Here is a 26,467-nt window from a genome sequence, read left to right on the forward strand (position 1 = left end):
TGTTCCTTTACTTTTTATTAAGTGCCGTTTTGAAATACTGCTCATGAATGTGTTTCACACGCTGCTCGTTTGGCAGCTCTACAGGACAGTGATGTCTCAGAAAGATGCCAAATGAAGCAACCGGTGACCCAGCAGAACACAGAAAGTGGATGGGGCAAACAGCTGCTTTCATCTCTTCTGCTCTCTGCTCATGCTTCTCTCTCTCTTTAAGTTTATTTATTTATTACTTATTTATTTATGTACTTACTTTTAGTAATCTCTGCACCCAACTTGGGGCTCGAACTCACCACCTGGAGATCAAGAGTCTCATGCTTTCCGACTGAGCCAGCCAGGCACCTCTGTGCTTCTCTTTTTGCACTTTTCACAAACTGTCGAGCCAAGCTGTGAAGTCACCCAGGGGCTTGTCTTATCGCTACCACACAGTGGGGAGCTCCAGAATTTTATGTGGGCAGGGCTCGGCAGCAGCATTCCTATTGGAAGCTAGGCCTGGGGTTCCAATCTTAATGTGATGTGTGCAAAGCAAGCACATTATTTTCTTTTATATGTTATAAATTATGTGTTCCTCCATCACGTATTTATTGAAAAAAAAAAGGGGGGACCTAATAGGTGCCGGGATAAGGGAATTTAACAATAAACTGGTTATTTTCTATTTATGGTCTTTTTAAAAATTTATGTCTCTCATTTTTTTGCCTCTCATATTTATGTTTCTCATTTGTCATCTATTTTTATTTATGTTTCTTTTTTATTAATTGTCTCTCAGCTTCAAATTCATCCTCTTTGCCTGCTCTGTGAAAATAGATCTGGGCCCTTTAAGTAAGTTTCCTTTGTCAACTGGTACCAAAGCTTTGTCCATAGAGGGCGCTGGGGAGACATTACAAGAGGAAAGGGCTTTGCTTCCTGAATCTGATGTGCAGGCCAGACAGATCAGTACAGCACAGGTGGCAATCAATTGCACCCAACAGCCAGCAGCTTCCTCCTCAGTCCCCCTTTATGTAATTTCAGAGCAGAGTGCCTCTGCTGAGACATTCCCTGAACAGCTTTCTTGGCACCCCAGAGAATCAATTTCCCGTAAGTTCTGGAGTGTGGATTTCCAGCAAGTTCCAGAAGGCAGATGTCCATCAGGGTTCACCTGCTCCAGCTGTGCCCTCTGGAGCAAGGTCTGGATTTCAGCCATGCGGTGTGTGGGGGGGGGTCTTGGGGAAGTTCTTTCTTGAGTCCTCTATGTCAGCCCTAGAGGTAATGGCTGTTCCTTATAACTGCTATTTCTATATTCTTTAGGGTTCTCTTTACCTCTTATTTACCAGTCCCTCTTTACTCCCATTTCCTGTCATAATTAATAAGTCTTTATATTGAACTTCTCTTGTTCAAATTACTGTGTAATTGGACTCAGACTGATGCAGTAAACAACATATGCACAGTCTCTTCCCTTTGGGGACTTACATTCTGATTGAAAGAGGCAGACAAACAGTTGAATGAATAACCGTGAAATATGAAAGTGGTGGTACATGCTATGAAGAGAAATAAAGCAAGGTGGGCAGATAGGAGTGACTGGAGCAGTGGAACTAGCTCAGATGGTGGTGGGCTTCCCAGAGGAGACAGTCAAGCCGTCAGCCAAGGCAGAGATCACCACATCTATGGGTCCAGATCATACGGAACATTTGACATCTGATAAAGGCATTTGTTTTCTATTCTGAGTGTGATGGAAAGCCATGTGGGAGGGGGAAGGAGTATAAGAAGGGAGTGACAGAATCATTACAAATATGCAACTGGCCATAAGATTAAGAAAATGTCCTTTTCCATATTGAAAAATACCTATTACTTTTATTTGGGGCAGCTAATACAGACTATGGAGGCAGACACCCACTTAGCACTGGCACTGCCTAACCCCACGATTGAGTGATGGATAAATTTTAATTTGAACGGAGGCCATTCACGTAATTCAGAAATGCCAAGCTCTGCCTTGAATGTACCACTGGAACAGGAATAATCGTAAAGAATCAAGGACATGTAGACTCATGTCTAGAGCAGCAGTTGATTTGCCCCATAACTGACTACTCACTGCTCTCCCATCTATGATAAGATGGGCATAACTATATAATATTCTCCTTAGTTGAAAAGATTCAGTATATCAATGTCAAAGAGAATGCCAAATTTCTGAACTTGCCTGGTGAGGCCGAGTCTCCTCTTTGCCAGCTGCCTCTGTGTTTAGTGGTAGAGGTTGCCAAGCTATCTTTGTATTGGGATGTGTTTTCTTAACTTGGTGGATAAAAGGCAAGTGGGCACCCATTGGTTTTTTGGGGAATGGCGGCACTTGGCCTGGGAGTAGGGTGGCAAATGTGTACAGAGACTAAGGAGGTTTCTGGGAGAAAAGAATTCTTATTGAAATGCTACATTGTTGGAACCCCTTCAGACGGTCCCTAATTAAGTCTACTGGCAAGAAGGAAAACAGACTGAAACCATTCTCGCCCCTCCTGGGAGAGCACAGACATGGTGCTGTGTGCGGGGTTGTCTAGAATTCGCCATGAAGTCAACAGAATGGATCAGTGACCTAGGTTCAGCATCAGTAGCTACAGATGCAGGGGGTATGGGTCTTTCTCATTCTGAAAGAAGTCTGGGTAAAGATAGGAACCCCCCCCCCCTTTGGCTTACTCATGCTAGCACTAATGGAGTGCTTTGGGATAAATGGCTGTATGAGGATGATGAAGGTCTGCGGAGAACTCCCTATCTTCAATAATTACACCTTATGTCAGCAATAGTTCAAGTGTCTGAGAGAGACCCTGAACTTCTAGCTAGTCTGAACAATTAACAATTTGTCTGAATATTTAAAAGAATCGGTGAATTTATTTATACTCCAAGCTGATAAAGCAAACTATATTTAAGAAGTGCACTATTAAAAAGGCCCCTCTTGGGGACCCTGAGTGGCTCAGTCTGTTAAGCGTCTGACTTTGGCTCAGATCATGATCTCAGGGTTCTGAGATTGAGCCCCACGTCGTGTTGGGCTCCCGCCTCAGTGGGGAGTCAGCTTGTCCCTCTGCCCTTCTCCCCCTTCATGAGTTCTCTCTCTCTCTCAAATAAATAAATAAAATCTTTTTAAAAAATGACCCTCTTGCTCAAGAAAAATTCACATGATATTTACTTTCCTTGAATCTAGAAGGGACCTTCAAGAGATACTTCTGTTCCCACTCCTTTGCCTTAAAGCCAACAAGGTATTATTATCCCCGCTTTAAAGATTAATCAACTGAGACTCAGAAAGCAGTTAGTTGCCCAAAGTTATACAGTTTAGAAGTACAGAAGCAGAGGTCAAACTTCTGTCTTCTGCCTCCTTATTTCCTACCTGTCTAAAACCCTTTTCCACAAATGGGTATTCAATTAAAGTAAGTGACTTAAGCATTCCCTAATTCACCTGCATGGTTTACTCCTTTTCAAGCAGAGATTTTGTTGCTGTAACGGAGGTGGAGGGTGAATCAGGGAGATGGCTGTGTTGCAGCTGCCAGTGGGCAAAACTTGACCCTGAGGTTCCCCATGGATGCATGAAGCAAACCTCGCACCCCCCTTTCCTCCAGACCCGAAGCTCAGAGTCTCTGCGGGCTTGATAAGCACAATTCGAGAGAGACAAACGATGCTCAGGCACCAGTCTTTCCACTTTCCAGAACAGCAGGGCTCACACCCACTCAGCTGCTCCCACCATGCCTTCCCACAGGCGCCCACTCATGCTATCACAACAGCCTGCAACGCAGATACTCCAGGAGAAAAATTGGATTCACTTTCTGAAGTGGGTGGCATGGGAATGGGGTAGGTGTAGGACGCTATAACTAGACACCATACTGCTTTGTATGAGAAAATCAGTCATGAAAGTCCAATATTCTTCTCATAGGAACCAGGGCTCAGTTCACAATCTACCACGATCTGGTCTACTTCGGTTAGTCCCTTTAACCTTTCTGACTTCATCCATATGGTGTTTCCTCCAAAGAGAAGATAAAGCTCTCCCCACTAAATGCAAACCTTTGCAGCCCCTGAAGTGTTTTATTGTATAATTAGGCAGTTGCGTGGATCATATAGAATGGATTTTGATTCAGGATCACCCCGCTGAGCACTTTTTCTTTCCCCTTCTTTAATACTTCCAAAGAAATGAACTTCTAGAGTAAATCTTATTTGGGGGAAGCGGAAGCAGATGCGTTTTGTTGAGAATGGATTAGTTGTCTCAGAAAGTGATCAAAACTGTAAAGGTCTATAATCTTAATGCCGGTACCTTGGCTCCCACTGCTATAATTTAATTCAGGATTCGTCCTCAATATTATGGAACCCGGAACAATTCTGGCAAGTCACATGACTTCCTTTAATAGAAATCCTTGTAAAATAGTGTGAAGGAGCCATCATTCACAGTGTAATATCTAGCCTAGTGCACTATGACTTTTAGAAAAGACTATAATTCTGGGTAATTTTCATTCATGGAGACACCCTGCACATACACCTCCACTGCTTGGCTTTACATGGAGCAAGATTTAAATGCTTTTGTTATGGGTTTTTATTAAATATGTCCACCATAGAGACCAGTGGATACTTAATTTCTGTATGGGCCACTAGTGTTCACATAGTGTGTCACATGTTACTGTATCTGGAAATATGCAAAGACCCTGAGAGATGGGAAGAATGGGAATTAAAACCCCCATTTTACAGACTAGGAAACTGATGTTCAGAGAAACCAATGGCCTCTTGAAGATTATACAACTAGTAAGCAAAGGGGAATCAAACGAGTTTTCAAGTCCACTTCTTCCCACTCCACTAGAGCTGCCTTTTAATGCCATCGGTTAATTATAAGGCATCGTGCTTTACAAAGTGCTTCCTCATGCGTCTTCCTTCCTTACAAAACCCTGTTAGGTAAGGAGAGCAGGTACCATGACCACCTTACAGATGTGAAAACTAACTGAGAGAAAGTGGCTGGTCTGACTCATGAGTGTATAGTCTAGGTACCCACCAACTCTACAATCTAAATTGACATGTATGGCCATATATAATAATAGTTAATATCCTACAATATATACACTTAGAAAATCTATAGAAAGGTGTTCTCTGTATAACCCATGCGTCAGTTAACTGGATGTCCTCATCTTCCCGTCTGCTGGATTCCTTGCTCTTAAGAGCTTTCGACAGGAATGATTCACCACCAACTCACGTACAGTGGGAAATCCAGCATCCTTCTCTGTAGTTCCAGGGATTCTGGAAGGTTTCTGTTTCTCTTCACCATCCCCAGCTGTGATCTCTTATTTCTGATGAAAGCTTGATTTCTACATGATGCCTTCTGCTCATCTGTCCCTTTTCCACACCAGGTTATCCTTTGGATGTGCTCTCGTCTTCTTCTTTTTTTTTTTTTTTTAAAGATTTTTTTATTTATTTATGTGTCAGAGAGACAGCCAGCGAGAGAGGGAACACAAGCAGGGGGAGTGGGAGAGGAAGAAGGAGGCTCATACCGGAGGAGCCTGATGTGGGACTCGATCCCATAACGCCGAATCACGCCCTGAGCCGAAGGCAGACGCTTAACGACTGCGCTACCCAGGCGCCCCGTTCTCGTCTTCTGATGTGCCCTGGACACAAGCTGTCTGTGATGAACACTTTTACCGAAGGTTTGGGTGACAGAGGGAGTTAACAACTCAGTAGGGCAAAAACGAATGAAAGTACAGTATTAGCCATCCCTGCTGCTTGGTTATCTCTACCCCCTTGACCCGCTCAGTTGCAGACACCACCCAACTATGATTCAGTCTAGCAACCCCCTTCACTCATCCCGCCTCATTTCATACGACAGGCACCACGACAGAGTGATGGGCACACCTTTCCCTAGTATAGTTGCCACTGTGTAGCATTTTCACCCCAGAGGGTTGATTCGTGAAACTAATTTTTGCAACATGTATGTAAGAAAGGGAGACACGCAGAGATAACTCCCTCATTCTCCATTCTTGATTCGTAACCCAAACCGATGCACTTTTTAGAATTCATCCAGTGACAATTTAAAGAGAAATTAAGGCTTTTGAAAGGGAAGCCATGCTGGAAATAATCTTATAATCTCTAAGAATGACGTTTGTCAAGGATTTAAGCAGCAGCATAGACTATTTTTCCTTTAGAGGCTTAATAAAATTTGGTACTTATGCTTTTTTGAAAGGCAACAGTTTGTTTTTAATTCCTTGGAGGATGTTATATTCTTTGAAAATTTTAAGATATGTAATTAATCATGTGGAAAATGATTGATTATGATGGTAATTGTCACATCTAAGTATCGTTTAATAAGACATTGAAATGTAAAATAAAGAATTGTCAACTATTTATTACAAATTGTAGTTAGAAGCATTTTTATAACATTAAGATTGCTATGCAGCAATGTTCTCTGACAACTTGCTCCAAAAACAGTAAACATGTGAATCACGTTGTAAAAATTAGTCAGCTTCAGAAATCAAATCTAAGCTATAAAAACGCTGGGTAGTGATAACTGTACATTTTCCATCAGTTCTAGAGCAAAATGTTTATGATAGCCTAACACAAACAACCAGATTGAGCATGGCATGGAGCTTTCGAAAATTTGCTTTCTGTTGAATCAAGTATGTTAGTCACAAACATTTTTGAATTATTTATGCAATGCTTAGGAAAATTTATAATCAAAGTTGCATCAAAGTAAGTTTAATTAAATTTTTATTATCTGTAAAGCTACTGCATGCACAACTAGAACTTGACTAATTATTAAAACCAAATATATACAAAATCATAGCTTCAGGACGAAGAACTGCCAAATGAAATACTAAAACTAGTCAATTCAACTGAAAACTTAAATAGTGACAAAAGAGGGAAGTATAATTTTGTTTTTAACATTTTGAGTATCAAGACTTCCGGTGCTGGAAAGCGATCGATTTCTCTTATGAACCTTGCCTCATGGCCTTCTGTTATATCTTAGGAAGGACCTGTATTTTTTCTACAGCTGGGTTACATGTAATCAACCACTGGTTACCACATTGTTTGACAAGTCCCACCGAGCGAGCCAGACACTGTCATGTAAATGATCTAATACAATGCCTTAAACTCCATCTCATCTTCATTTTAAAGATGAGTCCGTGTGCTCTCAAACAAATGCTCTCGCTCACATATATTCGCCCAACCTGCATATTGCACAGGAAGATTCAAACTCAGGACTGTTTCTCTAGAAGGTTTTTCAGTTTTTCAGGTTTTTTGGTTGGTTTTTGGTTTTTGCTGCTTCCGAACCACCCCTCTCTAGGTCAGAAAAGAGTAAGACATTTAGATACAGAATTTTGATATAAAATATCTTTTGTTTTCTTCATTTTGTTTTCAGGGAATCGGTTGTGGCTAATAATACATTTTATATATGTCTCTCTATGTTGCGCAATCTTCTTTAGAGGAATTTCGGTGTGAACCAATGAGTCAATAAATGTTTGCTAAATTCATATTTCCTCCATTGAACAAGATTAAATCCTAATTCATTCAAATTGTTTTGATGTTCCGATGAATAATCAAATGACCCATTCTCTAAGCCCATCTCGTTTTTTTCATTCTCAGCAGAGGAATAATCGCTAAAATTAGTATTTAAAATATAGAACTAGGAACCATACTTAACTAACTTTCCAAAGCCTGTTATCAACATGCTACCCTGGGAATTTGGAAATATCTTAAGTTTCAGGCATGATAGCAGGCGAAAGATCCAGTCATAAAGGAAGTTATTATGAATAGCAGATACACACAGATACACAGACAGACACACACACACACACACACACACACACACACGTCCATATGAGTATCAACAGTTGATTTCATACATAATTTCCTGCCTGCTGATGACTGGACCCAAATCTTTGTTTAATTACAGAGGAAAACTCGTAACGCTTAATAATATAGTTTAATTAGCTATATTTCTTATATTTAGACTAATAATCAGTGTCCTAATGCACTTGTTTTGATTAGATAAAAAATAAGCAAAGCGAGAACAAGGCATAGTACTGTCTTGAGAAGATCCTTGACACATTTTAGTTTAACTGTTTCATAAGGATCCTTTTTACTCAGCAAGGTTCATTTGAGTCTACTGAAAAAAAAGAAAAAAGAAAAAAAGAATATCATATTCATCACTATTTTTTTTTTTGCTAACACACCTAACTTTATGAGAGAAATAAATGTCAGAAAAATCAAAATTTCCTATCAAAGTCGAGGACAGAAATAGCCAAATTCAAGTGTTTGTTTTCTGAACCGCTGCTGAATACATTGTCCAGATTGTACCACGGAAGGCTGAAAGCAAAACACGGGTGGGTCTATCAAACAATCCCTGACTCTGTTTATAACAACTAAAGCTGTGCCTTTCATATCAGAGTCCCATCAGAAAGGGGAGGGGGGAGGAAGAGATAAGCCCCTGAGTGAAATAGTAGCCTTTAACAACAAGCAGTCACTTCCTGCAATCAAAACCGTGCTAGCATGTGGCTTGTTCAAATAAAAATTACTGGACTGGGGCCAAACAAGGAAAAAGTAATTGATAATGTGGTTTTTTTCAGAAACCATCCATCCATCAAATGTGTCAGTCCTTCATAATACTTTATTTCCCTTCTGAACAAAGATCTTTAAAATTCATTGTGTGCACTTAAAAACAAAGTGTCCTTGTGCTGGTTTATAAAGATTCTCTTTTAGTTTGGGTTTGTTTTGTTATTTGATTACATTCCCTCCCATCCTGCATTTTTTTTTTCCCAGATAGTTGCTGGAAATTTCTGCCATTCTTAAACAAAGCATCTTTGTGCTGTATCAGCTTGCATTTTCCTTGGGTTGTATTTGGACGATGCCTTTTCACTGACTTCAGCACTGGAGTATTGTAGCCATAGCTTTAGCAAGTAGACTGTAACAAACAGATTCACGGGCCCTTTTTGTGTGTTGCATCCTATTAACCTGCTGGTGGGAAATGTTACACAGAGTTAGGCACAGGAGCTGTTACAAAGAGAATAAAAACCTGATGAGGAAATACTGGGTCATGCTTGCAGCTAGAGAAAGCCGTTAACAATTAGTGACCATTAAAACAAAAATTTTTTCCCACTTGAGGAATCCCTCCAATATATGGGAAGATCTTTTAATTAATATGTTTCATTTATTTTTAGGACCCTAAAGATCAGTTTGCAAAATAAACAGTAGCTTAGCTCACCATCAGTATCCCAAAGAAACGTCTGTCATGTGAATTTCAGCAACATTCACTCACTTCTATTCTTGATGACTTCCATATTAAAGTGAAGTTTAGAGGGATTAAGTGCTACACACACACAGACAGACAGACACAGACAGACAGACAGACACACACAATTTTGCCTCAACGGTAAAGATCACACTTTGAAACGCACATTTAAAGAAATACGATAGTTCCCCTTAAATTATGTTTTTAAATGACAGCTATGTGATTAAAACATTGTAACTGAAAATAGGAGAAATAATGAGGCTTTGGTGAAGAAAAATACGAAGGAAAAAGTCTGCGTGATTCTGGAAGTTTTTTTACTTCATTCAGCTACCTATTTACAAGTCAATGCTATTCTTGCATGATCTCTTTTGTATACTTCTAGTATTATCAGCTGCTGACCACCAATTACTTTAGGTTTATATTTAGATTTTGTCACCAGTGTCTTGGGACAGGCGAGCCAGGAGAAAGGCCCTTTGAGATAGTTCTTGTGCAGGCAGCTAAGTCCTGGCCAGAGAAACCACTCCTATTACCTCACCAGGCATCTCTATAAAGTCTCTTTTTAAAGGACACTGGTAGGGACACAAAAGCCCTACATTATAAGTCCTGCCCCAGGAATTTCTCTTTCTGGGGCAAAACTAATAGTGAAAAAAAAAAAAGTCATATTTATACAATATGATAACAATTTTCTTATTTTTTAAGAGTTACATATGACTTGTAACTTTTTTTCTTTTTAATGTTCATTTATTTGAGAGCCAGAGAAAGCGAGCCAGGAGAGGGAGGGGCGGAGGAGAATAATTCTGAAGCTGACTCCCCTTGGAGTGTGGAGACCTGCACTGGGCTCGATCCCAGGACCCTGAAATCACGACCAGAGCCGAAATCAAGAGTCGGCCGCTTAACCAATGAGCCACCCAGGTGCCCCAACAATTTCCATGTGTAAACTCTATTCCGCCTATGAGATACCAATACTCGAATAGCAAAAAGAAGCAAATATTCACTCCTCCTCCAAAGATTGCAACACAAAGAAATACAGAAGTGTATAGGGCCTCAGGGTTATTTTTGGTGGTAGAGATAGTATCAATTTGGAAATGGTAAAGAGGTTAACTACTAAGTCAACATCCACTGTGGGGCCCCTGAAGACCAGGTCTAAGTTTTCTGTGGGAAATTGCCAAGATAGTCAATGATACAAATTCTGCCTTCAGAGGTATTCATAAAAAGGAGCTTTGGGAATGAGTGCAAATACTTTCATTCTTTGTTTTTCTGCTAGAATTTACTGCATGTCAGTTTTGTCCATTGCTCTATGCTAGGCCTAGTGGGGAGATAAAAATGAAATAGCGTAATTTTTTGGTAATATTTTAACGTGCTTTGATACTTCCCCCCTCGTTTGTTTTGTTTTCCTTAACCGAACTCCTCCCCATTCTCCCACAAGCGTTCGAAAAGCTCACTTTCCTGAAGTTTAGGATTGTTACAGAAATCATTCACAATGAAAAAAAAAAGAGCTAATATTCAATTTCTGATAACCAAATGAGGATTTTGTCACAAGTGAATTTAGGCTTGAAAGCCAGGCTTTGTTGAAACAGAAGGGACTTTCCAAATTCATCGTACCAGGGTCTCAAGAGTTAGACATGGCTGAATAGATGAGCCTCTTCCATGGGAGGGGAATGGAAGCTAGGCAGTGAAGCTTACTGCCCTGAGGTAGTGAGAGAATGCAATGACAAGAAGCAAAAAGCCCCAAGTTTATTCCACTGGGCCTGAGGGATTGGGGACAGAAGGAAGTGAGAGAGGAAGGTTAGTAGTGGTCATGACGCCATCTTTGTTCTTGGGCCAATGTTCTGTGGACAGGAACATATGTTACACACATAAATCATTCACTGATCATTCATACATTTTCACACTTTTTAATCTCTGAAACCAGGATGCATCAGGATATGTCACATCTTCCAAAGCACTGTTATTTTCTCTTTTAGTGGTATATAGAATGTTGGTATATCTTAAACTCAATAGCATTGTATATCCAAAGAAATGTTCTAAGTTGAATGAAAAGGTGGAAAGAGGCGCTTCTGCCCTCCTTTCCACTTGTGGCTCTGTGAGCACAGAGCCTTGTAACCCACACTCAGCAGCCAAGAATGGCCACAGTAAAGTAAATTCACAGATACCCCAGAGTGAGGCAGAGGGCAGACCTCTTGAACTGCTGTTTGCTTCTCCGTGGCATGAATGCAACTCAAAGGAACCAAGGAAAGAAAGTCTGAAAAGTAAAGGAAGAGCTGCACAGGAACTACCTAGGAAGAAGGCAGTCACTGTGCCAGGGGCAGCAATTGAGGACTGCCAGGGAGACTGGCTGGACCAGGATTTTTGGGGAGTCTTCAGCACCAGCAAAGCACATGTGGGACTAAGTCACCAGGGAAATGGCCAGCTCCAGGTCAAGACAGAGAAAACTATCAGTTACTCTAGCTCCCTGCTTCAGGATGGGTTCCCAGTAGAACCTCCTGGAAGGAGAGCCACTAACCCTCTGTGGTCATTAATTCCCCCAGAGAATTCCTTGTCCATCCCTCTATAGCAGACGTCATGAGGATCCGGGGTAGACTCAGCTCATCTGAGGACCGTGTCACCACCACCCCCCCTTCTACAAAGCAACAGAAGCCCCAGGACCTCTCCCCATGGACCCAGAGGCCATCTGGGGGAAAACAGGAAGAGGAAGGAGAAATCTGAAATGTGGAGCATTTCTTCCAAAAGAGACTGAGTGGTTAGGTCGAGAAAATGTAAAAAATTAACAAAGAGGTTGAAATTTTCTGGGTTGTTAGAATAAATTTGTTGTTTTTGTTTTTTCCTTTTTCCTTGCTGACCAGTTGGGCATTTATAAAAAGAGAACAGTTAATGGAAAAATGAAAGAAACTGTCCTTTCCATCAACATCTGACTTGTACTGTGAGTGAACATGTGACTCCACGACCCCAGAGTAACGAAGTCGCTGCCCTCAAGAAGTCTAAACCCTAAAGAGTGATAATATAGGAGCCTACATAAACGTAACATGAGGGACCCAGTATCATAGACCATCTTCTCAATTATGCATAAATTAGCACATTGGGATTCTATGACCTGTACTGTAATGTTAACGGTGTTTTAATTGAACCAAAGGATACTGTCATTATTAACATTGTTTATACACCTTCATATTCTTGATCCTGATTACAGAAGAAGCAGATCCTATGGGTGGATGACAAGCCTTTAATAATAACAGTCAAACACACATGAAAACAGAAGGTATCCGCATCGGAGCCGATTATTGTCTGCTTGTTGCTGGGCATTTTCCAGAAACAATACAAACTAGTTCAAGGAAAACCTGAGCAGATGTCAGGGACACATGGACAAGTGGTTCTGAGGCCCTGACAAGAGCACAGAATGACTTTAAGGGAGGTGAACGGGACTAGGGGATTGTTCCTTCCATCGCGTCAGCTCAGTGACCCACCCCAGGCATCTGAAGTCCCCACCTGTGTCCCCACTCACAGCTGTGCTTCAAGGAGAGGCAGGCAGGGGCGGCATGGCCTCCCACTCTGGATCTGGAGTTGGGTATCAGGGCCTGTTCGTCCTCCGTGGGGTTTCACTGGTTACTGGGAAATGCTGCCTTGGCCACTGGACATAGCCTGCTCTGTTCTTCCCCTCAGCCCAGGACTCAGGGGCTTCATAGCTCTCCTGCCACCCCAAAAGGTGAGGGCGTTGGGTGAACAGAGTAGCTACCCAGTGGACTGACCATTCTGTCACCATGAGACAGGGCACAGGGAACATCCTTTTTAATGCAAATGAAGCCCCCCTTTAGAAAGCTGGGCCTATTGACTAAAGACCATTATCCCCGGTGAGAACAAATGAGAGGAAGCAGTTAAACATGCTCTTTTCCCCCTTTTGTGTTTATAGCTGCCCAGAAATGAACATCAATATTTAAATGTCTGAATTATCTCAGGCTTGTAAAAAACCAATTAGCTACTCCATGGGCCCAGCGTCTGGGGCCTCCGCGGGATGCAGGATGGGGCTGTTTAGTTCTTGCGGTCAGAGGCAGGGAGCTGCAGGAGAGGTCAGAGTGGCAAGGGTCATTGCTGGGTTAGTGGGGTCTCCTGGGACCATCTGTCCTAAAGGGGCAGGTCAGGGTGGGGTCAGGAGTCTGCAGCAGCCCTTGTTAGGCTGTCGGGAAGGATCCAGCAGGACTGTTGACGGCACTTGACCAGAGTAGCTATATCCCGAGAAACACGTCACAGATGTGTGCCTTCATTCTAGGCATTTTAGGGCCAGGTCTGCCTCCAGGTAGAAAGCTTTCGGCTTCGAAGACCTTGGTCGGCTATAGTGTTGGGGTTCCTCTGAAGAAATGAGTCCCCCTGTGGAACCAGGGCTTCCATGTTTGTGTCGGAAAGTAAGGCCCCATCTTCAGACTTAGCACATCCTCCACAGGGACGACCTGCTTGGCTTGGGGCAGAGGGAATGGACCGTGGGGACCGAGGCTCATGTGTATTCGATTTTTTTTTTCTTTTGACAGACATCACTGGTTGCCTCCTACCCAGCATCTATTCACCCATTTCTTCCTTACTCACAGAACCTTTATCTGTTTGAGGCAACAAAAGATCCAGACTCACGTGGCAGACATGATTTCCCCACCTCCATGACAGGGAGGGTGGTGGTGAAGGAGGAGAAAGCAGGAGATTTCGGGACAATGGCTTCTGGGAAAGATGACTCCCCTCATCAAAGGGGACAGATGCTGCGGGCCTGGCTCTTGCAGCTTTGAACTCAGACATGCTGTCTGGAGCTGCACTGGGATCAGCAGGCGGCTGATTACAGCACAGAGGTCAGAGGTCAGTTGGATTCCATACTTGCATTTCCTCAACAATTATTTATTTGAGCACCTGCTACATTTTAGGCTCGATGCACAAGACACTGATACGTGTCTGTGGTCCACATTCATTCCTCTATCAGGTAGCACAACACCCACGGCTAGTTTGCAGTGGATTTATTGCCATGAATGCATGAGACTATAAGATAAAACGGGGGAGGGGATTCATAGAAGATACTAGGTAATGCGGATTTCTTTCACGGGGAGACTGGAAAATGTGACTTGGACAACGGACAGAAGACAAGGAGGGAGGCTGGGTACCAGGAGTCACCGCCGTCGCCGGCCCCAGGAATGGTCAAGTCATAAACGAGCCCTGGCCACCTTCACAGCCTCCCCTGGAACGGTGACCCCATCTACCCAGTGCTGCTGACTTCGCCTGTAATCTAGAGCCGGTTTCTCTGGAGCGAGCAGCGGATTCTGCTGAGCTTTGTCACCTGCCCGCCCCCTGGCGATTCCAGCAGTGAGTGGAAGCAGGGTTCAACGCCCCCGCTCCTGCCCTGTTGTTTGTGTGTCATTAGTACCGGCATCACCCTCGGGCAGACGTCCCACTCACAGTGCCTGACGGCAACCCCCAAAGGAGACGGGGACACTCTGGGAAGAAGGATCGATGTTAGGCAGCCAAAATAAAAAAGCACAGGACGGTAAAAATAATTGACATCGAGTATTACAGTTTCCAAAGTGGAAAACAGTAAAAATAGCTTTCAGATACCATTTTAAGGTTTTCAAAGTTCATCCGATCTTCACGAGACTGAGATGCAGGTGGAGCAGGGATTCTTTTTTTTTTTTTTTAAGATTTTATTTATTTAACAGAGATAGACAGCCAGCGAGAGAGGGAACACAAGCAGGGGGAGTGGGAGAGGAAGAAGCAGGCTCATAGTGGAAGAGCCTGATGTGGGGCTCGATCCCAGAACGCCGGGATCACACCCTGAGCCGAAGGCAGACGCTTAACAACTGCGCCACCAGGCGCCCCGGAGCAGGGATTCTACCTGAGCTTCAAAAAGAGGAGGTTGCTCTTATAGCATATACGGTGTTGAGTTATTCTCCGGCTTTTTATTTTAAAAGAAAGAGACGTGTAACCTTAAGTACGTGACAGTTTCAACTGGGGACTGACTTGAGTATATTTAGAGTGCAAACAAAATCTTCTGTCGACAATGCTGATTTATATATACAAATGAACTAGTTTTCTGAAAAGGGAAGGTATTCTATTTGGAATTTGGTGATTATTTTTCCTGGGAGGCTCTTCTCAAATTTTATCTCCAATGCTTATCAAATTCTCAAATTCTTATCTTGTAAAGACAAAGCCACACAGCAGACCTAATCTTACACTTAATTGGTGTAGAACAAGGATGACAAAACATGACATATGTCTTGTTAGTCTCCTATCGCTTGACCTTGGCAGACATAGCTAATTAATCATGGCCTTCTTGCTCATAGAGTCAGGGCATGGTCGCAGAATTCCTTTCCACGGAGCACTGACAGCAGCCCCTGCCAATGATCAGAGCTGACAAGCTCAGAGGAACAGGGCTCAAAATGGAGTTGCAGTAGTCAGAGATTTCTTTTGTTTGCCCAGAATATTGATGCTCTGGGAAGAGCCCACTTCTTCCTCTAGAAAAGTCCTCCAAGCATGTGGTTCAAATCCTGGGCTTTTACTTAGATTTGAAGCTTTTGAAGCTTTGGGCTAAACTGTGTGCTCTCTTGGAATTCAAAACCCATCTTCCATCAAGACTAAAGTTGTAGAGGATGTGGTAGAAAAATGTCATGATCGTGGCGTGTGCGGCTTCCTCTCAGGGCGCTCCGCGCGGTGTCACAAGAGAAACACATGCTCTGCCCATATTAAAGACAGAGCAGCAGGAGAACGAAATGGTTTTGCGAAGCGAATCCCTTTCTGTCCTCAGCAGTGGTCCTATAACTGAGGGTCTGGGATTCATGCACTGGCAAATTGCAAAAGTCTATTTCTCAGCCTAAGCTAAAGTGGGAGACGGGTGAAAACCCGGGGAATTCGGGAAGTCTGATCTCCCAGGCCACGCCCCCCCCCGCCCCGGCATCAGCTGAGGTTAGAGGAGAAAAAAGTTTTGCCTCCCTTGGCTACCCACCCTTCCCAACCACAAGGCAGAGGCAGGGACCGAATTCTTTAAACTGAGATCTAGGCAGATAGAGGCTCGGAGGAAAAAGTGATGGTGATGTTTAGTTCAAATATCAGGCTGGACAGTTCTGGCGCTGGTGACTGGGCAAATAGGACGTTGCCAGACAAATCTCAAATCTGGACACGGAAGCCGGTGACTGCTTAAGCACCAAGGAAATCCTTCCACCCCCAGGTGTGTAGCCGTTGTAGGTGAGCTGGATGCTTGAGGTGTTCACACTCCCCCAAACCTCCCTCTGATGAAAACGCAGGAGGGAAATCACCCAGCTGGCAGAACCTGAGCTACCAGATTGGCCAATTAAAGAGCTCCATACACTGCCAGGGAAATGATTCAACACATAGATGTCAATGAGACCTACTAAAGTCATCATTTAGCTTATTATGCCTGACCAGCAGGATATCTTTTTGGTGGATGGAGAATGCTAGAAACACTCTCCTGCCAGGGCCACCCACATGCAAGGCACAAGGGCAATTCCCAAAGGAAATTGGAGCACTCTGGGCAAGGATCAATAGCATGATTCAAAGCCAAGTAGCATTTGCCCCTGCATGTGGCTTCTCTATCCCCTATTTCGACGTGGAAAGTTTTGATCAGCATTATCTTCATTATCTGCCACCATTAAATATTAATATCAGAAAAGTCACATATACTTAATAAATAGGGACCGATTTCACCCTGGGATACTGGACATTCAGCTATTTGCACTGAGGTGGGCCGAACCATCTGTGTTTATACGTGAGATTACCGCATTTGTAAACTGGTGGCTTTACTGGTTATCTATCTCCACAAAAAATCTGTTCACATGCAACCACAAAATTCAGTGGCTTAAAACAACAATCATTTTATTTAGCTCATGAGTTTGTGGGTTGGTCGGGCAGTTAGTTCTTCAGTCTTGGCGAGGCTCGACTGATCTTGGCTGAACATACTCATGTCTGGGACTCAGCTGGTGGGCTGGTGAGGGGATGTCTGCTCTACAGTGTCCTCACCTACAACGATCTGGCTCTGCCTCCAAAGTCTGTCATCTTCCATCAGACCAGCCTGGGCTTGCTGTAATGTTGGTGGCATAAAGAACAGAAGCACACAGGGCCTTTTCAAGTCTAGGGTGAGAACTAACCCACTGCCACTTCTGTCCTGCTTTATTGACCAGAGCAAGTCATAGGCCAACCCAGGTTGAAAGGACGGGGGGAATGCACCCGTTGATGAAAGTTGCTGCAAAGTTACATGGCGAAGAGTATGGATAGAGGGCAAAGTCGGGAATTAGAGCCATTTTTGCAATGAATCAACCACAGAGGCTAAGGCGGAAATTATTTAAATAGGAAGAAGAAGGTGTATGAGAGAGCTAGATGACCGAGAGATGGATAGTGGTAGTGATTTATCTCTAAGATCTGCCCAGCAAGCACTCTTTTATTCTTTTACAAGCAGCACTCACTTCCTGTCTTCTAAGAAATGCTTATTTTAACCACAGGACTTACTTAAGAGAATGCTGACGTCTTCCTATTGACTCTGCTTCCTTGGCCATAGTGATTAGGCAGCGGTGGGCGCCTGATCCAACCTACGTTAATCAGAATACTCCCTATCTTGCCTTCGTGCTTGGCTTAATTGCGTACAAGGCCCAATTCAGGCTACTCAAAATGCTTCCACGGGTGGGACAGCTGAGCACCTGTGAATCTAGGAAACTGTGACATCAGCCATAGCAACATGGACAAAGCAAGCCTATGGTAATGCGATATATATTCAGGGAGTAGCAGAGAAGAAAAGAGGAGAATAAAGTGTTGGGGGCATTCCAGTTCCTGATACAGTTATCCCTGAACCCAATCACACTCACCCTATGAGTTGGTTTTAGAAGGCAACTCTTTCTTCTTTTGAAAAACAAATCAAGTTGGAAGCCGGTCCATTATAACCAAAGTAGTCTGCTATAGGTATAATTTGGGAAATGTTCTCCTGCTTCAAAATTGTATGAACTGAAATGACCCATGTACTTAGACACCTCCATATGTGGCCTGGGAGGGCTTACCTTGAAAACCTGTGTTCACATTTCAACACTCAGCTCAATGTCATCCACATTTTTAAAAAGATGTTATTATTTATTTGAGAGAGAGAAAGGGATAGAGTGTGGACATGGGGGGAGGGGCAGAGGGAGAGAGAGAATCCCAAGTAGGCTCCACGCCCAACATGGAGCCCAACGCAGGGATCAATCCCACAACCCCAAGATCATGACCTGAGCTGAAACCAAGAGTCGGATGCCTAACTGACGGAGCCACCCAGGTCCCCCCAGTGTCACCCACATTTTAAAGCCTCTTTTCCTTTTCTTTTTCTGCCACTCCAAATTAGTGGATGTTTCCCATTTGTGCTGCCCAAATACTTCAGATATATTTCTAGGATACCATTCACATATCATATTCTATGCTTGTAGCCCTATATGCATCTCCCTAGTTAATTATGATTACTTTCTTTAGGCTAAATGTTATTTAAAATCTTATTTACCTTTGCACTTTTGCATTGCTTTTAATAAAAATGCACGTCTTCTAAAGGTTAGTCTATTAAAACTTTAAGCCATTAATATCTTAGCTTGAATTCATTGATAAACATTATTTAAGAACATACTCATTCAACCGTCAGTTCTAAATCTTGGCTGCACATTAGAATCACCTAGGGAGCCTTTTAAACATATTGATGCTTGAGCCTCACCCCAGACCAATTAAATCAGAATTTCCGGGATAGGGGCCCAGGCATCAATATTTTTAATAGATTTCCAAGTGGTTTTAATATGCAGCCAGGATTAAGAACTACTGCCCTATATGTGGTTTCTCTCTGTTACAAAAAGCTCAAGCCAAAGGAAACATTCCATCTAGTTGGAAGGAAGCCGTCCTGAAAGTGATGACTTTTGAATTAAATCTTAATGGTTGGGTAGAATTTCAGTAGGGAAACATAAGCGAAGAAAATGGAATGTGGGAAGATGGGGAGCACCAGCTACGTATAGGAAATGGTACAGGGAACATCCAGCTTATTGGGGTGCAGGGGCACAATGAAAGAGCATTCACTGAGTATTTACTCTCGTGCTGAACATTTTATACACCTTTCTCAATTAATCCTCATGACTACCTTCTGAGGAAAGACTTATTCTGTGGATGAGAAGACTGAGGCATAGACAATTGAAACACTTGCTTTAGGCCACCCCAGTAGCTGGTGGTGGATCTGGGACTTAAGCCTAGGTCTAGGTTGGTCTCCAAGCCAAAGTTTACAACCCCACTCTGGCCCTGGGATCTGCTGGTTGCACCTGTCTGTTTTCCCCAGCTACAGCTCGTAAAGGGCTCATGCACAGGTTCCGAACCATCGGACTTCTTGAGCGAATATCAACAGGGTTAGTGCATTTGGAAGTGACCTGTGTGTCCCCTGCCAGGGGAGGCTTAACATGGCCGCTGTCCAGAGTAAGCCCTGGTGATCCAACCAAATGGCTAACTGTCTGCCTGCAACCAGGCAGAACCAATGGACTGGGGGAAACTAGCCTCGCCTCCGGCTACAGTGTCACTGTGACTCCTTTTGATGACCCAGATTTCCCAGAATTATGTCTCTGAAGTATTTGTTTTATGTCTCCAATTGTCCATATTTATTTCACTTGGGATTTTAAAAATGACCACAGGACACTGCTCCCAGACGCCACACTGTCCTCTCCCAAGCAGGCTATGGTCCCCCGACTCCCATCGAGTCCTGTTTGTTTTTTCTCCCAACTGCCCTCATGCCGCTCAGCCACACGGCTGAGCCAGCCAAAGGAAAGGCAGAGACCAGACTGTGCCTGTTAGGCTAAGCACTGAAAAGTCATTGTTAAATGTTCTTCAATGGGAGAGAGCTAGATCAAAAGGGCGATCAACAGCAGGATTTTTCTAGAACTAGAAGACAAGAACAAATGTAGATAAGAGATACATTATTTAGAACTCTCTTGTTGCATGTGACAGAAAACCCAGTTTAAACTCATTTAAGCAAAAAAGAAGGATAAATTAATATCACTGAAAGTTCAATACTCATATTTTTAGGCATGGTTTGATCCAGGGTCTCAAACAACATTAGCAAGGATTATTTTCTTGGCTTTTTCTGCATTACATTCATGGGATTCATTCTTGAATTCTATAAAGATGACCTATAACTCTAGGATTATATCATTGTTAACGTTAGTATCCAAGCAGAGAAGACTTTTCCTTATTCTTGAATTCTATAAAGATGACCTATAACTCTAGGATTATATCATTGTTAATGCTAGTCATCCAAGCAGAGAAGACTTTTTCTTCTTCTTCTTCTTCTTCTTCTTCTTCTTCTTCTTCTTCTTCTTCTTCTTCTTCTTCTTCTTCTTCTTCTTCTTCTTCTTCTTCTTCTTCTTCTTCTTCTTCTTCTTCTTCTTCTTCTTCTTCTTCTCCTTCCCCTTCCCCTTCCCCTTCTCCTTCTTCTTCTTCTTTTTTGGTGTACCTTCTCAAGACTCTGAATTAACTATGACTGGATCAACCCGGGTTTACGGTTCTCTCTAAACCAATCCTTGCACCCAGAGAGATGGGATTTTGATGCTTGGGCAGGCCTGGTTCATGAGCCCACCTCTGAACCAATCAGTATGGCTAAGCAAATTGAGTGCTGGGTCACTCGAGCCATCTCAAAGCACATGATCTGAGATTGGGGATGGAGTAGCTCCCCAAAGGAAATTTGAAGTATTGTAATCTGGGGGAAAAGGGAATGGATACCAGAGAGGCAAAAAACAACAAATGGCCGTAACAGGAAACTATTTCAGAAATCCAGGTCTGGCCCAGATAAAGTCTTCTTTAGCATGTGGCACAGACACGAGCTATTACAGGACCATGTTCAGCAGCCTACAATTCGCACATCTGCACTAGCACAGGCTGGCGCACAGCCACCAGGCAAATCAGATCAGTTTGGAGCCAATGACTTCCTTCTCATTTCTTCTGCTGTATATGGTTGAAGCTATGGGGCGGTCCAAGCTTTAGGAAATATACAGCAACTTCTTAGCCTTCCATGCTAATGGATATCATGGATAATTGAATCCCATTGTTAGCCTCAATATGTCATCTTCCATAACTATTTTAATTTCATCACCAACCTTTTTGTCAAAGCTGTTAACAAGTCATTAAATTAACTTACTGAAGGGTTCCATTTTTACATATTTTTCAGGACTACCATCTGATAAATAGAAAAATGAGCCAAGCAGTGCAGAGATGGGGAAGTATCAAGTCTCAATAATCTATAATTACCTATTTATCCCTTGACAGTCCAAGGTAGAGTGAGAATTATTGTTTATTTCTTTATAATGTTTTCATGTTTTGAGCATTGAAGGCTGTGGAGTAATATGGATAACCCTTGGATAACCTTTGGTTATCCATATTTGGTTATCTGTATTTGGTTTGGTCGATCGGTATGTTTTACAAAAGCAGCTTAACATGTTAGTAAAGCTGTTCGCATGGACAGATGCAATGTGGCCCTACGCACATTTCACAATTTCATCACATTTCTCAGCATTTCATTGAACAAAGCTGATAACGGGATAAGTTGAAGGTCTACGGCAAAATCATCCTATTACAACTCCGTACATTGGACTTTCATACAGATTCAACAAAATGATCGAACTGGGCTCCCAAGTGCTCACAGCGATCATTTGGGAAAGGGAAGGACAAACATCACGGCTTAGATGGAAAGGTGCAGAACAGAACATTCGCGAACGGCAGGAGCCAGCAAGTAGACTGACATCAGTGTAGAACCTTCCTCAGCTGATATCTACCCCCCCTACCCTACCTCTGATGTCTTTTCTTTTGTTCTTCCTCCATCTTTAGCAGTCTTGTGTTTTATCTGATTAGCTTTCAAGCAAAAGTTTTAAATCATCTTTTCCAATATTAAAAAAAAAGGGTATAATGTAATGTTTCCAAAGAGAGAGATAATAGGATGTTTAAAATTTGGGGTTCTGTAGTCTGGCTGCCTTTAAAAGCCCAGCCATGTATTTTTGCTGATGTGACTGGACGAAGTTAATGATCTTCCTTTAGCCTCAATTCTTCACCCGAACAGTGTTAAAATAGAGTCGATAATAGCACTTACTTCATAGGTGCTTGGGCATAGTAAGCATTCAATAAGTGGTAGCTATCAGCATCAGCATCATCATCACCATCACCGTCACCATCGTCACCATCGCCACTAATTTACACTTCTGGCCAAAAAAAAAAAAAAAGTATTGTTCCGGGCGTTAATTTTGGGAGTCAAGAGAGCTTCAATGAGGGAATAACGGTGATTTATTAATTTTATATCATATATATATTCTCTGTATCATATATAGAAAAGCTGATTAGGAGAGATTTTTAAACAAAGGTCTGACCGAGATTCTTCTTGTTTTAAGATCCATCAGTTCTTGCTATTAATGCAAAGGAGAGCACAGGATGTCTTGGAACATCTTATTTTAGCCAAGCAAACACAGCATGGGCACTCTTGCACATAAGGAGAAATAAACATGTTTATGCAATGCTCCAGGTTTTCAGAAATGCCTTTGGCCATATTTTTCTTCATTAGCATTCGCCCGAAGCACTTAGCATGAGCCCTCACGTGCCCCCTTGTGTAAATGCACAGATCCTGTGTTCTGCCCTGCTGTCAAACCCCCTGTTCTGTTTCTCTTCCCCTGGTCCTTCCAGATCCACGTCCCACCCTTCTGTCGCCCCACTCTGGGCCTGGGAAGCTGACGTGCACCAACTAGCTCCCTTGTCCTTTGGCTTCGGTTGGGGAGGACAACCAGGAAGCACCCATGGGGGAGGAAGGGCCGGAGGAATGTGAGGTCGGGGTGACTCCTGCTGGGCCTTCCCTGCCAGGCTGCTGTGCGTTCTGCGAAGTAGCTCTCTCTCTCCTGCAGCAGCCCCCTCCAATCGGCTGCCCAGCCTGGGCCCCCAGGACTACTCTAGCCTTGTTCCTTCGGGCCCAGTGGTGACAACAGCTCGCTCTCTGCTATCCCCCCAGGCACTGGCATAAACCCTGCCTTCACCTTTGTAAACGGTCCATTAAACTCTCCTCAACTGTTCACTTCCGGTGTGCCATCTGTTTTCTGCTGAGTTTCTCAGGGAAACGTAGAGTTTCCCTACGTCTAGCTTAGATCATACCCTACGCTGACAGAAAGCTCCAATCAAGCAACGTTTCTCCCACGCCAACATGTTAAAAAAAATTAACAAAACAAATATGGTATTTTTCTAACTCCCATTGACATAACTCCTACTGTTTCCACAGACCCATCAGCATGAACCATCTTAATATATTTATTTTAAATCACATAATGTCTGCTGATAGTGGATGTACAATATTAACAGGAGCCAAAATAAAGAAAAATTCGCTCATGGTTTTATCATCTCACCCGCTGAATTGCTTTCATTTTCTTATTGTCCTGCTTATAGGGAGATAGACTTTCTTTTATTCTTATTTCACATAAAGTTATACCATGAATTTCTCTCAGATTCTTACAAAGTTAAATTTTTTTTTAAATTATTTTTCCATTGAGAGCATGTGGTGTGCCTTCTTTGACATTTTTCCTCTCACTAGCGTGAAGGTTGCAAATTATTTTTATTTAGGGATTGCTAGGAGATTTATTATAGAACCAAATATGTTACTTTGGAAATAGGTTCAAAGAATTCATTATTGGACTCAGATCTCATAATTGGAAACAAATTCACACATATCAAATTCCTTAATTAGCACATGCCAAACTTTCTCTCGTTTTCATTGTTGGAAGTAACTTCAGTGATATTAAGTTTTTATGCCCCTGTAAGCTCATATCCTTATAACCTTTCTACCTGATCTCACATGCCTTTATATTTTGTGGAAAAAATTCTGCTATAGAACGATTAGACTAGAGTGGGGAAAACGATTTCTTGAAAAATAGGCCAGGGAAGTTCAAATTTGAGTTAGGAGGAAACAAAAGAAAGAAAAACATTCTTTTCTGGAGATAAACTGCGCTTCACCATCTTTAATCTAGAGCGGATAGGTAACAGTCTGGTCAGATTAATCCATTCTGCTGGGTTGAATCACTATTTGTCACTGACAAATAGTGAAGGTCCTGTCTCTGTGTTCAAATTTCTAAATTGGGAAGAGGCTGTATGATGATACGGAGCCCCCAAACTGATACCCGTTCATTTTTCCGGTTAGTCAACATGTCCCTAAGTTCATCAGGTAATACTGAGAAATTCTGAAATCACCCCTAAGTTGTCTGATATGAACTGTGGAGCACCCCCCCCAAATCTGTAATAAAAACTCATTTGCAGTAACATATCCTTAACTACCGATTCCCTACATGTCTTAACACAATCATCATAAGTGTGCCTATTCGCTTTTTAGATCCTGTCTTGTCTAGATCCTCGTTACTCAAACATTGACCTGATATCACCTGCCAACTCGATAGACATGCGGGGTATCAGGTCCTACACCGACATTCAGAATCAAAAGCTACACTTTACCAAGATTCCCAGGTGTACATTAAAGTTTAAGAAGCACCGACTGTACTCACATTAGTCTAATACATGAATAAATATGTTTCTTACTTATTTTCAGACATTTGAATCATAGATGCATAAAGGGATGTTAGAAATGATCTAGCCCTGCATTTCCCCCTGTGTATTCCATGGAACACTCATTTCCTAGGATGTCAATAGAGGTTATGCTGAAAAAAATTTAGGAAAATACTGCTGCTTAAATAATGCAAATAATTTTCTTTACCACAGGATTTCTCAGAGTCTTTAATAAACTTATGTGCATTGTGGCTCTCCGGGGAAGGAGGGGGAATAAGATTTAAACAGTGAGTGTACTGCAAACATATTTGAATACAGAACATTATTTTCACCAGATATAGCACTGGTGTGTACCCTGATACATTTTGAAAATATTTATCTAATTCAATTCTCTCATTTAACAGACTCATATCCTTTATTTTCATCACCTTACTTGGCAAAGATAAGGTAATTGACTCTAATTTCTTATTGATTTTTCAATGGGGATGTGACTTCTGCTGTATCAGTTAAGGCTATTAAAAAAAAAAAAAACAAACAAACGATCTAAAACGTAATGGCTCACTCACCTAAGAGTCCAGGGTTTTTGTGGGGTGGGAGGAGTGGGTGGGTATCAAGAACCATGTCTATCTGAGATCTGACCCACTTGTGAGCTTATGAATTAGCTAGTCTACCACATTTCATGGAAGCTAGCGGAAGACAGTGTCTGGGATGGGCACAAATAGGATCCTTAAGCTTAGGGAACCTGGATCTTTTATAGTGAGCTACCCAGAGGAAGATATTACCTTTATTTACCCAGAGGAAGATATTCCTTATTACTCAGAGGAAGATATTACCTTTATCACACTGGACAACAAAGAAACCCACCCTTTGCTTCTCAGGAAGCCACTATCTCTATCTTCCAAGGGTATATTCCCCATACTAACATCCTTGAAAAGAGTCTGAAACAAAGAGAGCCAGTGCCTCTGCTTACAGGACATTCAGAAACATGAGAGACCCAAGGAGAATTGCCACCCAACATTTCTGGGGCGAGGGAAGGAGCAGGTGTTGTGCTGCATGAAGGTATTCAGAGATCCAGACTGATGGTGGTTCAGCTATGTTGAATATGTGGCTTCTGAGGTTGTTCTAGGGGATGGGGGTGTCACCATCCCAGACAGCTGGAAGGAGAAGGGTTTGGAGAAGAGAGCATGGAAGGTCTTATGAAGCAAGCTTGAAAGTGGGGCATGCCACCTCCTAATGTTCCTCCCTAGGACCGGGCACATGGTCACGCCTCACTGCAGCAGAAGCCGAGATACGTAGCCTAACTCTGTGTCCAGGAAGAAGGGGAAAGCAGGTTTTGGAGGACACCCAGAAGTCTCTTCCACGTTGTCAATTTTGAAAGTGATTTAGCTACAAATTTCTGTTTTTATCTCAAGTAAAAATGAGCAAGCATACACATACATGCCTGGGGGTGGGCCTTTGCATTCTCAGCATCATAGAATTTTGGAATTGGAAGGGTCCTTAGAATCATTAGTTCCAGCCACCCCTCCCTTCATTTTAGGGGTGAAGAAACTAAAACTCAGAAGCTAAGTGGCTCAGCTATGTGACTTACTAATATAGTTAGTTAGCTAAGATTTTCAGATCTCTGTTCCACTGTCCTTTGACTTGCACCAAACTTGCAAGCTCATAGCACCCTTTTGTATTTTAAATTATCATTCTCCAGTTACCTATTTTTTTATATTTAGAATTTTGTTCATTGGGATT

Source organism: Ursus maritimus, unplaced genomic scaffold, assembly GCF_017311325.1.
Source record: "Ursus maritimus isolate PB19 unplaced genomic scaffold, ASM1731132v1 scaffold_34, whole genome shotgun sequence".
Taxonomy (NCBI): domain Eukaryota; kingdom Metazoa; phylum Chordata; class Mammalia; order Carnivora; family Ursidae; genus Ursus; species Ursus maritimus.